The 13,456-nt window shown below is 37.2% G+C and overlaps 1 long non-coding RNA gene across 4 annotated transcripts in view; it reads right to left on the bottom strand.

Moving 5' to 3' along the window:
• Positions 1-13,456, bottom strand: part of LOC103094312 (uncharacterized) — a 102,160-nt gene that overhangs the window by 12,993 nt on the left and 75,711 nt on the right. For 3 of the 4 annotated variants that reach the window (XR_464531.3, XR_008917890.1, XR_008917891.1), the window contains one exon: positions 1,581-1,704. This is a non-coding gene — a long non-coding RNA (uncharacterized LOC103094312). The remainder of the gene's footprint in view (positions 1-1,580; positions 1,705-13,456) is intronic. The other variant, XR_008917889.1, reaches the window with a different exon arrangement.

Below are 13,456 nucleotides of genomic sequence, written 5' to 3' on the forward strand. Positions count from 1 at the left end.
ATTAAGAACCTCAGCCATAAAAGAATATCAAGCTGAGTCAAATCCATGTGTCTTGCAGCCTTTTAAACATTTTTTAATAGTCATGCCTTGGGGGTCAACTTTTCATAGGCTAAAAGTGAGCAAGGGCCTCGGGATTTCTACCAAAGATCAAGGAACTAAAATATTATAGTGCTGATTCTGGTGATCCTACTTTTGTTAATGCACATGCCTGTGACATTTGGTAATGATTTGTAATCATCAAAGTCTCTAATCCTATTATCAAAATATTGATCTGAAAAATTCCTGTCTGATATAAAATAAATCCAAAATCAGTTTTATAAGGGAGTTCACACACATTATTCATTGAGTCTATAGTGCTAAACAGTAAATGATGGAATTTCTTCTTTATATGTGTTGCTATTGTAATTTGTTACATACAGGTTTATCTAGGATTAGGAGAGAGTGTGTGATTAACTAACACTAATGTCTAAAGAAGGAAACAAAATTAGAACAATAGATATAGAGTTAGAAGGGACTTTAGAGGTTACTGGGGCCAATCTTCTTGTTTTATTGATGATGAAACTGAGACCAAGTGACTTCCCCCAGACATACAGCCAGTAAGTGGTGGAGGCAGGACTTGAACATGTCTTCCTGACTCCCTAGTCTGGCACTCTCTCAAAACTAGCATCAGAATACTATTTATACTGACATTGTCAATGCAAAACCTTCATTTGTTTGAACAAAAATGTCTCAGCTTCATTAAAAATATTTAACATGAGTCTGCATAGTGAATAGTTTTACGTACCAGACCCCTGGTCCATACTCCCTACACACCTACGATAATTAAGACCCTTCAAGAAGTGGATAGCTATAGCTCCTTTTAAACATGATATTGTCCTATTGCAGCAGGGATCCAAGTTCAGTCTTTATCATCATGTAATGACAGATTAAATGAGATCCTCTATCTTGATTTCAGTTAACAAATTCTTATCCTTCACAGGAGAACTATAAGCAAACCCAATTCCTGAATGGATTAATTTTTCATCCCTACTAAAGACACTAGCTTCTGTTTGGGCTCCAGCTTTAACATATCCTTCTCAGGCATCAGAGAATAATTCTAAAATGTTTGATCTATTTTCAAGTGTTTGCTGAAAAATCAAATACTTCTAGTCCAGTCAAATCTTAATCATCCAGTCTGCCCTAGGGACAAATTGTGAAGTAGCTAGTTTGTCTTTGGAGCTCTCCTAACTTCCCCTATCAGTGCCCTTTCCCCCTGGCACCCTAGGCAAATATCCTTGTCCCAGGTGCCATTCCTGGTCGCTATTCCTGTTGATCTCTGCTAAACTATTAACATATGGCTGAAGCACTACATGGAGGTGGGGGTATGCATTTAATAGAGAACTCTTGAAGACCAAACACTTTCAAGATTCAGTAGAGGAATTAAAGCTATAATGGTAAACTGAGAGTCAGTAATTTAGCTGAGAAGGAAGCACCTGCCCCAAATATCCAAATATTCACATTGAAACACTGGCACAAAAATCCACAAGTGGAGAATATAAAGAAAATGTTACATTTGACTTTGTGATGTGCTCTATACTTACATTTCAATATGGCAGCTGTAAATTCACAATACTTTAAATGAAACCTTACTGTGAAGGCCCACTTGGAAGGTTTGAGAAAGCTGGGGAGATTCCTTCTTCTATCCTTCTGCTCCTCTTCACCCTACTTAGTCGACAGAGATTTGAGAGAAATGCAGTGTTCAAATCATAATCCTTTGCAGGAGTGATCTTAAAGATTTGCCAAGTAAATCACAAGAAAGCAATGTAGTATATCAGATGATGTAATATTATCCACATATATGTGTAATTTTTTTAACCTCCAACCTGGAGTCAAAGGAATCTAGGTTTGATTCCCAGCCCCCCCTCTGATTACCAGCATGACCCTGAACAGGTCACTTAGCTGAGTCTCAGTTCCTTCACCTATAAAACAGAGGTGATAATAACATTCACACTATCAATCTTATAGGGTTGTTAGTGAGGTTTCAGTGATATAGTAGATGTAAAGTTCATGTGTTGGTAAGATATTACATAAATTAGAAATTCCTAGCTGTGGAAAGGAAAACAGAGACTAAACCATTGTTTAGAATGTTGCTGGTAGGGGAAGCAGCAGTTGGACCTTTCCACATAGTGAATTCCTAATAATTTTTTGTTATGATATTCACTTAATTTTATGATGGGATAATTAATCATGGATAATTGATTTAGCTTTTTAAAAAAGTTGTCTAAAACCATAAGCATTTTTTCTTTTGTGGTATAAAGACAGGAGGTAATGAAGTTTTGTGTCAGTGCTCCTGATAGTTTATATAAAAATATTTGAAAGCAGTGATATTTAAACGTATGAGCAAAACTTCAAAAGAGACCACAATAACATGATTTATGAATATACATGACAGGGTTATGCCAAAATAGATTTGTGAATGGATCATATAGAACATACTAAGTTGTTAACTTATTGTCACAGTAGGTAGCATGAGCAACACGAATATCTCAATAAATGGCTTCTTCCAAAAACCAATGTACAAGATTACTAATCTTGTCACTGCTACAGACTTATACAAGATTTATGAATAAATATGAATCAAAATATAGCTATATTAGCCACTGGGAGAGATAAAACAACATAATAATATACGAGGAAAGCTTACTGGTTTCAGATTGCTGAGATGCTTTCAAGATCTATAATGACCATGAGAAAAGGAATCCTTAAATAAAGTTCAAATTATTTGACTAGATTTGTTGAAGCATTTGGTTAAGGCTTGTTTCCTTCTACAACAGTGGCTGAATTTTTTTTTTTGAGAAGATTTCTTGTGTATTACTTTTGTATGACAAAGTCAATGGAAAATTCTTCCATTTGGTAATTGACCTGAGTACTCAATCTTTCCTGAAGAAAGGGTTAACTGAACTTAGAGTGTATCTCCATTGAGTGAAGTAGAAAATTAAAACATGATATATAGATCATTGTAAGAGCGGGAAGCAGTGAATGAACCTGCTATTAAGGGAAAAGATGGAGTTGGAAAGGCAGATTGTGAATTAAATCTACCTTACTCATTAAGGTTTTTGGACTTTCCTGAATTACACATGAATCAGCCAATGCAACTATTTTTGTAGATCAAATTCACTCAATGCATATAATTCTCCATTTCATTTTGTTGGTATACACACTAACACTGTACTGGCATATCCCACTCTAGAAAAGGATGCTATCATCGGAGTTGAGTTAATCAGCCCAATAGGAGGAGAAACAAAGTATCAGGATATATAAAATATCTTACGAGATAATCCTCTTTGGAATCCACAGTTGAGCTATTAAGTATTCCTTTCACTAATCTCTGTAATCCTCACTTGATATAGGTCAGTAAAACAGTGACTAAAGCTCACAGGATAAAAATGAAACTCGATTTCCCATTAATTTTTTTTAGTGATATCTCTCTTTCAAGACTGATCCCCTATTGAACACACCCACATCACTGGTGAAATCTCCAACCTTATCCAGTGTATAGACTCTAAGGCAATTCTTTCTTCATGCCAGGCATAGGATCCTGTAATTTCACATCACTGCATTAGGCAAGAGCCAAGATTCAGATTTTACACTGTCTGATTACCAAGATCACATTAGCTCACTAATGGTTGCAGCCACCGTATCAACTATTGGTATTAAATCTTTAGCTGCAATGAAAGTTAACAATGCTGTTTTTATGTTGTTCAAAAAAAAATCATTCAGACTGTTTTCCCTTTTTGATTACAGTTCATTTAAGGAAAAAATGTTGCTGTATGGCTTGACAGTGTTTTATGTGTCTTTGGCTGATAGAACACACAAAACGTTTGAATAGGCCCATTTATTTGAGCAGACATATTAAATAATACTTTAAATGTGAACATGCATGTCATAAATTTTGTAGTCTCTTTAAAGTAGGATAAATCTGTGTATTTAAAATAGTCTTTGTTCAAAGCCATTTTTTTCAGTCATAAAGGGACTCTGATTTGTGCTGCATGAACAATGCCAGCATCATCATTTTAATGTTATCCATATGGGCTTCTAATAATAGATAAGAGACTACATTTGTATTGTATGTCTTAGAGACATTTAAAATCTTGATAAGGAAAGGCTGATTTCATTGGCCCCACAGTTAAAGGAAAGCAGACCCTAATTAAAAGAATTCTGTTCTGAATTAACTAGTTTGACATGTGCTAATTGACAGTTCCTGTGAAATGGTTCTAATTAAAGTCAATATGTCTTTTTCAATTAAAAGGAAATTAAGAATATACTAATATACATTAACAACTTAATCTGCCTTCAATATCCCATACATCAGCTGCTTTTTTTTCTAATGTTATTGGAGAACCATCTGACATGAATCTTCTACTGTTTGCTTATGGTATCTCATTATTACTTCACACGAACACAGCAGTGGTGTATGTCCCCTTGAGCAAGAAGATAGCCTGCATATGCTTTAATTTGCAGAGCTTCCAAACTCTTAGTTCATTAAAGATAAACCCACCTTTTTTGCAGGAAAAAATAGGGACATTTCTTAATAAGAGGATATCCTTGCTAATTGCAAGGAAAAGCAAGTGTTCTCAATTAGCCAGGGCTTTTTACTAGGGGCCTTCAAGGTAATTGCACACTCCTGGAAAGGAGGCTGGACTATGTTTGCATCATTTAGCCCAAGTAAAGGCAAAACTGAATTTGAGCAATGTGCAACTGGAAAAATATTTCTAATCATATCCTGTTTCCCAAGTGAAACTTTGAGGGAGACCTCAGGTGGGAATATTTTTCCTTGTATATACAACAGGAAAGCAGACAGCATGATTGCTTGAGATGCCAGCACTGGAAGAAGGCCCATCATTGTCGATGAGAACATGGCATTAGAGTGGCTGTTTATAGCAACATAATTAAGTATTCAAATTTACATTTCCAAAGCTATGGTGTTAGCAATTTTAATGATAGAGAAAGCAATATTAAACTCAGGCATCAATACTAATGTACAGAGCATTAACATCATATGGAGAACTATGGAAAAGATTAAAACTATTTGTTTTTAGTGGATCATTATAATTTAGGCATTTTAATTATAATGAATAAACAGAGATTTTTAAAGAAAGTTTTTAAGCCATCAAGATGCTATTTAATAACAGCTTTTTTCATATAGCTATAGTTAATATTTTGACAGGAGTTTCATTATAAACCCCCATTTCCCGGGGTTTATAATTCAACCATAAAATTTGACTGTTTATACAAGTAGAGAATTGTTTTACTTAATTTCACCAAAATTGGATTGTTGGATTTTAACGTCTATCAGGAAAGAAGGAAAAGTCATTTAAGATTTTTTCCACTTATGCTAATAATTCAGATTTTAAAAGGATAAAATTTAGTATCCCCACCTGCGAGATTTTGAATGTACATATATTAGGCACAGAGTGGCCATATTGAAATGAACTCCAGGATAGAAGGCATTTTGAATGAACCTTACTATCCTTTGCAGAGTAGTCGTCAAGATCCTTAACAAAAATCATTTTCCTCCAGCCTCTCAAAAGAAAGTAGGCTCTAATGCATCTCCAGAAGGAGTAATTGCATATTAACCATTCTTTGAAAAAAAAATCACCTCTTCTTCAAATTTCCAACATGATCAGTGCCTCTAGCCAAAATGTTGTGCTGTTCATTGCCATGTGGAGCCTCCAGTTTGGTTTCCAATCCTAGGCTCTTGCTCCTCAGGCTGGCATAGACTGGAAATGCTGCAGTCACAGCATGTACTCAGCTTTTTGAAATGGGAGAGAGTCCAATGCAATAAGTTTTGGGACCAATTCAAAGAGCATTGTCTACAAGAGAACTACATGACATACCGCCTGCAGTCTGCACACAGCCCATGATCCACCCCCAGCAGATTTAGGGAGGGCAAGAGGGCAAAATAAAAGCCAATGTGCCACCCAGGAGACTATCCTGTGAACTCTTCCCTTTCAATTTGCACATTAATAGTAACATTTGGGAGATCCATAAGGGCTGACAACCAGAAAATGTATTTTTACCCCTGCCTGAGGCATGAACATTATCCTTGCTGCTCCTTGACCAGACCCAAAGCCTGGGTCCCCCAAGGGCAAAGACTTCATGTAAATAAAACTTTATCAGTTTCCTTGTCAAATGCGCCCCAATCAACAGTCAATAATGATCAATAAACCTTATAGCTGATGGGTTTTCCCAAGAGTTTACTTTCACCTGCCTTGCTCACCCCTTTCACTTAGCTACAAAAGACAAACAAGCCAAGCCCACATTCATGAGTCCAGCTCCTTGACTCCAGATTCCAGGGTGGGGAAGGCAGGGGAAGCAAAGCTTTCAAAAATGGTAAGGATCATATGTAGTCAGGGGACAAGGTGTAGTTTTGTCCTAGATACATCAAGACAAAAGCAGCAGATCATTTTTAATGGACCCTCTTGTCACATACAATTTTAAACTTAGTCTAAGAATCTTGAAAATCAAGAAAGGAGTTTGATAGAGTTGAAAGAATGCTGAACTTGGAACTCAAATTCTAGATCTGGCCCCTTCCTACCTGTGTTAAACTTCCTTAGCCCTTCTAAGCCTTAGCTTCCTCATCTATTAAAAAAAAAAGGAGGGGGGGCTGGATTAGATGATCTCTAAATTCAGGTTTATACTGGATCTAGTTCTAAGTCCTGGGGATTCAATTGTTAAATTTTCAATGTGATCATTTATACCTCAGAAACTAGCAAAAGCAACAAATCATGACTTAGTTTGTTTTAAATGTGACTCTAGACCTAAGAAAATGATGGAGAAAATGTAAATAGTGCTTAAAACTTTAAAACTCAGAATCCTTTATGGAGCTTCAGTGGTGTGAGGATAGCCATGGGTACTTGAGTATATTTTGGCTTACAAAGAACGTCTCATATGAGCCCACTAACTAAATAAAAGTCAAGGACAATAACTTCAGGCACAGAGAAAAATATTCTGTCTTTATTAAATACAGTTGCAAAATTACCTTTATAACACTGTTGGATTCAGTCTAAACTAAAGTTGAATATTGATTATTATAGTCCTATGGAAAGATCACTAGTCCTGGAGTTAGAAACTGAGTTCAAATTCTGCTTCTGATACTAGCTATGTGAAGTTGGCAAGTAACTTATTTTGTTTCCTTATTTGTTTAAAAAAATCAGTTGAACAAAACAGTTTCAGAGGTCCCTTCCAATTCTAAATCTATGATCATATGTGACCAGCAAATTCTACCTATTTTTCTAATCCAACCCCATACACTTACTAGCTATTTGACCCTAAGCAAGTCATTTGACTATTTCCTCAACTATAAAATGAGGATAAAAAAGCACCCAAATCAAAGGGCTCTTAATATCATTTGTAAAACTCTTTGCAGAGGGCCTGGTACATGATGAGTGCTTAATAAATGCTCGTTTCCTTCCTCCTAAAGTTATTTAAGAGTAAATTCTTGGGTCCAACCTAACCATAACAATCAAATCATCATGGTTCTGGAAATTAGCACAAAACACTGGAGAGTGAGCAGATAAATTCTATTCAACTACTACCTCTATTATAATATAAATGCTACAATTAGCTTGTTCAACTTACTTGAAGTTAGATGATATAGGATTTCACTGGAACAGCTATTCCCTCCATCAGCACAATTTGAAACTCATCCTCTCTGATTTGGTAGAAGACCTTTGCGATTGGCTATGTCTGAAAAACTTATCAGTTCATGGCTAACCTGGTCATGCACCTCTTTGAATTTAACTAAAATGGTCTTCAGCTGAAGGACACACAGTCCATCATTAAACTCATCCATGAAGCTCAGTGTGGCACGGCAGAGATTCCCCCAAACCAGAAAGGTATTACGAAATCTAGGGTACCTCCACACCACAGTGAGGCCATGAGAAAAGAAGCAATTTGCCCAAAAATCACACAGGTGACACAATGGCAGAGCTGTGATTCAAACTTGGTTTCAAGGATCCAAGTTGAAGTACTTTTTCTTCTATACTTCTCAACACAGAACACCTCTGACTTCACTATATGACTGACTTCACTCTCTCGGCCAAGTATTCCTACCATTTAAAAAATGAAGAAACAGGATCAAAGTGACTTACCCTTTATCACACAATTAGTTGATGAGAACTGAGGATTCAAAGTCTCTCCAAACCCTGAGTAAAATTTCCCACTTTATCTTACTGTCTATGAAACATATTGTCTTCAAATACTTGGACTCTCTATTCTAAATGCCAATGTTCTCAGGTTTTTTCCTCCTTTTGCAGTATATTAATTTGCATGTGTCTATAGATGGTCTTGAAGTACTCTTATCTTTTTCATGTGTGCATGATCAACCTCCCTATCTGGCCAGATGTGAGATTAAGAGCCATACATTCTACTTATTCTCTAGACTCCCTTAAAAAGTTCAGCCCTCTGAACACAGCAGACATTTAATGAACCACTTATTGCACCAATTGGCTGAGAAACAGCATTCCATTCAACTCAGATATTAGGAAATCTGAAGTTGGAAGCATTTTCAGCTGTTTGTCTAATGGCAGAATGGTTGATCCCATCTACTAGTGGACTCATCACAGAAGTACAAAACAAAAGATAGGCTACTCTCCTTCTTTCCATTTTCCCCCCTCTTCCTTGAGATTCCATTTTTATTCTTCCATATTAAGGAAAAAGGCAAGGTAGGCTTATAATTAACCCTAGCCTAGACTAAGGATCAAGTTTTCAAACTTATAATTTTAAAAAGGTCAAAAAATCACATCAATCTTATGGGAAGAAGAAGAGGTCTTCGTGACAAAATACATTTCCCAAGGTAGAGTTTCCAACACTGTCATAAACTACCTATAGTGAGCCAGTCAAGTCTATACTGTAACCCATATCCCTTTCACCTAGAGAAATGATACCTTATTAAATAAGGATCCCATTAGGGGAGCAGCAAGGTGGCTCAGTGGATAAAGAGCCAGGATGAGAGACAGGAGGTCCTGGGTTCAAATGTAGACTCAGATACTTCTTAGCTGTGTGATTCTGGGCAAGTCAGTTAACCCCAATTTCCTAGTCTTTGCCACTCTTTTGCCTTGGAATCAATACTTAGTACTGATTCTAAGATAGAAGGTAAGGGTTAAAAAAAGAGGGAGACAGAGAGAGTTCAATCAGGCCCAAGATATGCAATGTGGATGTTAAAAGTAACCTGAATTGAGATACTTTGTTTATTTCCATTATGAAAAATTAATTCATGACTTCAACCGATCACTATAGAAATATGTGATTATCTTATCCATGAAAATCTTATCCCAACATTCTATTCTCTGTACACAAAACTGCTTACAAAATGATGGGTGCCTTTTTGTGATAATTTTTAAATATGAAAATAAACTCATTTCAAAGGCCTCTGTACTGTGCTGATCTGCAGAACTCTTCCTGACACCACTGTTTATCATGTAATTAATTTCCTGTTATAACATTCTGAAAGTGCTCTCCTCCAACCCGACTCTAAGCTTTGTCTCTCCCAACATTGTTTTACAACTTTGAAATGATTAAAAGAATATGTTGATCTTACTCTGAGCTAAACACATACTATGTTTCTCAAATCTGTCCATTAGGACCACAATCTGAACATCAAGGGAAAAAAAACACCTTGATAACTAAATACTTAAAGATTAGATGAGGAAATAAATGATTGAAATTACCTTTTCCAGACTGCTATCCAATTGTTTTTCAAAGAACTTGCTGGGTAGCCCTGAAAGTTAGCAAACTCAGAGAGAGACAAACAGAAAGAAAACTTTCAGTTCCATGACTGACTCTTGACTCCTAGGCCAGGCCGTAATATGAAATAAACAAAAGAACCAGATTGCATCTCTCTGTGTCTTTATGTAAATAATTAGCAAGGCATCCTTTCCATTTATGCCTTGCCTTGCTCAAGAGGGCTTGTTTATGAAGGGAAGACACTGCTGGGTTCTTAATGCAAGCTAAGCACATCCTATAAATTTTAGAGTCCAGAGAGAATTTATCTTGGCAAGAAGTCTATTCAAAAAATCAGTATGTGGGACATGGCATGCCCTGGCCCTTGAAGGCTCGCACTCTGCTGGGACAGCTTTTGGCCCAGTACTTACTTCTCTCCTATTATTCCCTTCTCCCTTTACCAAATCTTCCTGCTTCAAGTGAGAGGAAATAGCTATGCATTCTCTCTTAATATATGCATAATGGAAATTGTTTGTTTTCAGTGTTCGTACAGATAAACATACTTTTAGCGTTTATTTTGTTCATGAGGAGAAAACAAAGAAATACAGGGTATTTTTAATGTCTGGCTTTGCCATCCAGAATAATGCTCCCAGGCATTCTTCATTTACACACCATGACTTTTGTGATTCTTTTTTTGCTGTTGTTCTTGTTAATTGAATATTCATATTTGGCATCACTGAGCACAACAAACTTCTCTCCTCTTCTGATCCCCTTGCAGCACTGAAGCTCCCTGGGTGCATGATAAAGAGGCAGTAACTTCCTTGCCAGGGACAGAAAGAAAGACATGCTGTATGCAGCGACGTGGGTCATTTTGTGAGGGGTGCCTTCAGTTCCCCTGCCTCTGTGCTGTGAACATAGAGGCATCTGCATTCATGGATGCCAGCTTTCAATAGACACAGCCCTCTCTAGGAGAAATGGCATGGGAAGAAGTCCCAGACTTCTTTGCCCGAGTCTGACGTAAGCAAGTCACCAGGCTTCTACAACTGGGCCCTGGCGTCCCGGCAGTTCGGTAACATATTCATTTAGTAGAGTGCATATTTGCTGAGACCAAAGCCTCCCAAATGCCTCCCGCGGTGATTAGTGGGAACATTCCCTTGCCATTCCCAAAGGCTATTTATAAGGAGAAGTGATGGAAGATGACCCAAGCCCTAGCATGTTGCTTGAGTTTCTGAAGTATGCAGCGCATGGGGACGACATCAGGACTGCTAAGGCAGGAAAGGCTTTGGATAGCAGTGGAGCCATTCCGCGGTGTTTGTTTAAGTTGGTGTGTGAAAGGCGAGCCCTCCCAGACCGCTCATCACCAGGACTGTGATTAAAGCCCTGGCAGCCCAGATCGAAGAACGAGGTGTGCGTTCCCTTGGCCAGCTGTCAATCTTGCAGCTAGCTGGTTTGCAGGTTGTGAGAAAAGACATGCTCTTGTTTTCAGCATGCGAGGGAGACATCCTGCTTTGGCAGATTTGTCCGGGATGGAAAACTGAGCTTTTCCCATGTGTTTGTACTATCTACCCCCCCCCCTTCCTCTTTGAATGCTACATCCCCCTTCACAGGAATGACAAGCCCAAGGCTCTGGGATTGTCATCCTGCTGAATGGTCATTTCTGCCCCCCACTTACTTCTAGGTCTGTGTGATAGTTTTGAAGTTAAAGTATGTATGAGAATTTACATTCAATCCCAATTGGGAGGTGGGAGAAGGAAGATACAGGCATACGGATTTTATTGATGTAAGGAGTTCCCGGCATGGAAACTCCCTCCACTGATGCAGATCAATAATTAGTCTGTAACTCAGAGTCTTAAAGAATTGTCTGGGGCACTGGGACGTTAAGTGATTTGTCACACAGATAGAAAGTGTTACAGCAGGACTAGAACTCAGGTCTAATGGGAGTCCTCTAGCCACTATTTCATGCTACTACTCATTAACAAGAGAGAGAGAGAGAAACAGACAGACAGATAGATTAGATGATGGATGTGTAGATAGAGAAAGAGAGAGAGAGATGATGATAGATGATAGACAGATGGGTAGATAGATCGATAGATAGATACATAATAGATAGATGATAAATGAATGGATAAATAGTATAGATAGATATATGATAAATGGATAGATGGCTGGATGGATGGATAGATGATGGATAGATAGGTAGATAGATGATGGATAGATAAATGAATAGGTAGATAGATGATGGATAGATAGATAGATAGATAGATAGATAGATAGATAGATAGATAGATAGACAAGTGGACAGATAGAGGATAGAGATGGAGAAAGATAATAAATAGATGGATAGATATATAGATGTGATCTAAATGTGCATGTATATGAAGTATAAACTAATACAACTTTAACATGACTGATAAAATGCACATGTAGGATGAGTGATGGCAAAAGTCACAGCTTGAAAATCAGCAGAAGCCAACATTAAGGTTCTTGTTTGGTTTCTCCCACTTTTCAGATTTTCAGTAAATATTTCCCATCAAGGGTATATTGGGACCAGCTTGTGCTCAAACTTGGTTTGTTGTTTCAGTGTGAGTATTTTTACCTCAAAAATCTGCAAAATATACATATCAGGGCTTGACTCATTTTTTTGTTGATTGTTCTGTCAATTTGTTGACTGAAGAAAGCAATGGCAAAAAATGCTATTAAAACAGATTTGGGGGATAGCTAGGTGGATAAGTGGATTGAGAACCAGGCCTAGAGATGGGAGGTCCTAGGTTCAAATCTGATCTCAGACCCTTCCTAGCTGTGTGACCAGGGGGAAGTCACTTAACCCCCATTGCCTAGCCCTTACCACTCTTCTGCCTTGGAACCAATACACAGTATTAATTCTAAGATGGAAGGTAAGGGTTATTAAAAAAAATTTCAACTCAAAAGGCATCGTTGTTCATTCAGTCAGTCATATCCAACTCTTCATAACTCCATGGAACTCCAAGGGCACACCAGACCTTTCTATCTATCCTCCACTATATATTTACCAACACATCACTGACTACAATGCATTCTCTACAATGAAAATGAATTCATATTTGCTAACCAACGTTTTAAGTTTGATTTTCTAATTTATTAAATATAGATTTTTTCTAAAATAAATTTAAAAGTATTTCCCTTATTCATAAATAAATGGTAAAGAAGATGGAATGTATCTTCAGGGTCACATGAGGCTTCAAAATATTTTAGAGAATTGGAAGGAAGCAATAAGCATTTATACAGCACCTATCATATGCTTTATAAATGTCTTTTTTACAAATATGATTCCATTTGATATGTCTAACAATCCTGAGAGATAGGTGCTATTATCTCCATTTCACAATGGAAAAAGCTGAGGCAAAGATTAAGTGACTTTCTTAGAGTCGCATTATTATATGTCTAAGGTCACATTTGAACACAGGCCTTCTGAGCTCCAGACCCAGTATTCTGTGCCACTTTACACTGTTGGGTCAGTGTACCACTTCCTAACTATAATCTACTGGGTATCTTGAAACTTGGTTTATAATATTTTTAAGGTGCTTCAATGTGCTTCTTCATACGAGATTTCATGGCACAGAGATACTACAAATATGTTGTAAAACAAAAGCAAATAGGAATTGGAAGATTATGTTTATGGTGACTTCAGGGACTCAAAATAACACAATAATAGCAATAATAATAAAACAAAATCCAATGCATATTTATTTATCTTTCCTCAATGATTACAGGAAAA

Source organism: Monodelphis domestica, chromosome 3, assembly GCF_027887165.1.
Source record: "Monodelphis domestica isolate mMonDom1 chromosome 3, mMonDom1.pri, whole genome shotgun sequence".
Taxonomy (NCBI): Eukaryota; Metazoa; Chordata; class Mammalia; order Didelphimorphia; family Didelphidae; genus Monodelphis; species Monodelphis domestica.